The sequence below is a fragment of the Athene noctua genome, chromosome 7, assembly GCF_965140245.1.
Source record: "Athene noctua chromosome 7, bAthNoc1.hap1.1, whole genome shotgun sequence".
NCBI classification, from domain to species: Eukaryota; Metazoa; Chordata; class Aves; order Strigiformes; family Strigidae; genus Athene; species Athene noctua.
Genome location: NC_134043.1, coordinates 40468597 through 40471329, shown reverse-complemented (window position 1 = coordinate 40471329; position 2733 = coordinate 40468597). Strand labels below are relative to the sequence as shown.

Below are 2733 nucleotides of genomic sequence, written 5' to 3'. Positions count from 1 at the left end.
CTATCATCCCAGGTGGTATATTACTAGTTTTGCTATAATTGCTTACAATTTATGCTGGGGTGAGGGGTGCAGAGACCCACGGCCAGCTTGATAGGCTTGGCTATCCTCCACAGACCCGACAGTGATTTAGATTAAAGGTTTGGCTTACAGTTCTTGATAACAAAACAAAATCGTTATCCTCAAAGGGGTCATATGGGTTGCGGGAAGATGGGGGAATTGGTTTCCCTTCATTCTCATAGGTAAATGGACAGAATACTGTAATAAATAGCATACACATCCTAACCAAATTACACTAAGATCTGCGTCTGCTTCACTTCTTCTGTGGGTGCATCTGTGTCGCCTGCTTCCTCCTGAAAGTGAAACAAAAGAACAAATTTGCTTCTCTGGTTAGAAAGAGGGAACAATCCATCTAGTGTGAATCTTATGAGTTTTTCCACAGACATCTTTTGCCTTCCAGGTGTATTTATTAAAGGGTGTGTCCAACACCAGTGGCACTTTGTCCACTGTGAGGAGTTCGACCAAGACAGGTTGTCCTGGGAAATGGGATAGATTGTGGGGGGTGGAGGTTTGCCACCTGCAAGCTGTCCTCCAGGCTAGGCAGGAGGTGACTGACCTTGTCATCCTCCTCAAGGTCCTGGAGACCTTGTACAGCGACATTCGCCAGTTCTGCACAAGTCATTCTAATTTTTGGGTCAGGAGTCCGTCCATCAGGTCCTGGGGAATGCCTTTCTGAAGCACAGGCCTTGTCGAGTTAGGTGCCTCTCTCCCAGAACTCTGACCGCGAGGAGATTCCAAGTCTTGTCCCTTCCTCATGGATGATTGTTGTCCACTAATTTGCTCTGCAGCCCGTATGACCCTGGTTTCAGTTCTTTGGGACGATCCATCATATTTTCTCCTAAAGTTAATCAATTCCTGGGCTACGTCTCCCTATGTTCATACTTTCCTCCTGGCAGTCGATGGTCAGGGGTCACTATCCCCTCCAGAGCGGCCATTGTTCTTTCTCCATTAGGAGTGTTTTGAATCTTCCCTTGCAATTGAATGCCAGTGGGTTTCAGGTAGTCAGGGAGTCCTTGTATCAGGGGAGTCATCCTCTCTGGGTCCACAGGCATCATCATCGGGGAGCCTTGGTTGGGCTTGAGCTCCTGATCATACATCATCTGGAGACAGGCTGCCTTCTGCACACTTCCCACTAACTGATCCACTGTGTCCGTTATGGCAAGGGGCTCTCCCCTCTCTAAGGGGTTCAGCCCTCCGGCCCAGTATGCAACTCTCTGAGTCAATGACCACGGGGCTCAGCATTCGACAGTAGTTAGAAACACACCTGGACCCCAATATCCTTCTGCTTCTTTCTCTGACAACAAAATTCTGTCCCCTCGTGACAGAGACACTCTCCACACATACTCTGTCTCTGATTCTTTTGCAGTCCTTGCAAAATCTTTTTTCCGTTTTGCCAGTTCGATTGCTGTAAACGGGACTTCGTTGGTAATGACATGAGGACGGTTATCACTATCGTCCTTGTACATCTACTCTGTTTTAATCAGTGGATACATATGGGGGAGACTCTATACAGTTTCTTTTGCCTTCTGCAAATCTCCTTGGGGATAGATTTGCCGTATCCCCTTCTCCAAAAGCTTCACTTCTGCCTCTGCCAGTGTATCTATCTCCACCAAAAGGTGTTCTCACAACTCATTTTTCAATATTATATTTTGATTCCTTTCTTCTTCTAGCAATTATTTGGTGTCTCGCCACTGGTTCTGCAGGGTCTGTATGACTATCTGCAGAGAGTCTATTACAGCATCAGCTTGACTAGACTTCTTTCTCTCTTCCACCGCAGCTGCCAGGCTCGCTCCTAGCACAAATTATAGCTTTTTCTTTTCCCTTCTTAACCTTAGCTTCCTTCAGCAATACCCTTATCTGATCCACAACATCTGTGGTTGAAACCAGTGGTTTTTCACCCAGTCTCGCTGCTGGACTGAGGGATGGGATCAGTGCGCCTCCAGAAGATCATATAATTTATCTATTCCTTCAGCCCCTGAGGGCACATCATCTCAAGCATTGGTTGCCTTCTGGGTGGTCATTCTTTTTCCTTTTCCTAGTTCAAAGGGGTTTATTGTCCTGAGACGGTCACACCTTAATGTCAAATTTCCCCTATTCTCTACCAGGAGACCAGATCTGAATCTCACACAGAAGCAACTCAAAGGGGTTTTTGTCCTGAGAGGGCCACACCTTGGTACACAAGCTTCCCCTTTTCACTCTCAGGAGGCCACACCTTACCCAAGCACAAATGCAATATCACTGTCCAGTCTCCACCATTCACTCTCAGGAGGTCACACCTTAATGTAACACAAAGGGGGCTATTTCGTCCTGAGAGGTTTGCATCCAACACAGCAAGGTAGTACAGCACTCTCATCTCAAGGGATGCTGTCTGTGACGCCAATTTAAAATGTTCTGATCTGATATCGGGGAGGGTTCTTAAACGATCCCAAGAGCGAGATTAAGACACAAAAGAGGTCAGATGCTGTACAACCTTATGAACTGTATCTTCTATAACAACTGATAAGAACGATAGGACAGAGAGGAAAAGAAAGGAAAAAGTCAGAATCCCTATGGAAGAGAACAATAGCAATGCAGCTAATTACCACCACCATGACCGGGGATCCAGCGATGTTCTGTCAGCTTGGTCTCGGTGCCGATGATGATGGTCCGTCCTCCTTGCTCCGCCAAAGTCTCAGG

General features: G+C 46.8%; 1 pseudogene; it reads right to left on the bottom strand.

Annotated features, from left to right (window-relative positions):
- Nucleotides 1-675: 675 nt before the first annotated feature.
- On the bottom strand, nucleotides 676-1523 carry LOC141962661 (uncharacterized; annotated as a pseudogene).
- Nucleotides 1524-2733: the final 1210 nt, after the last annotated feature.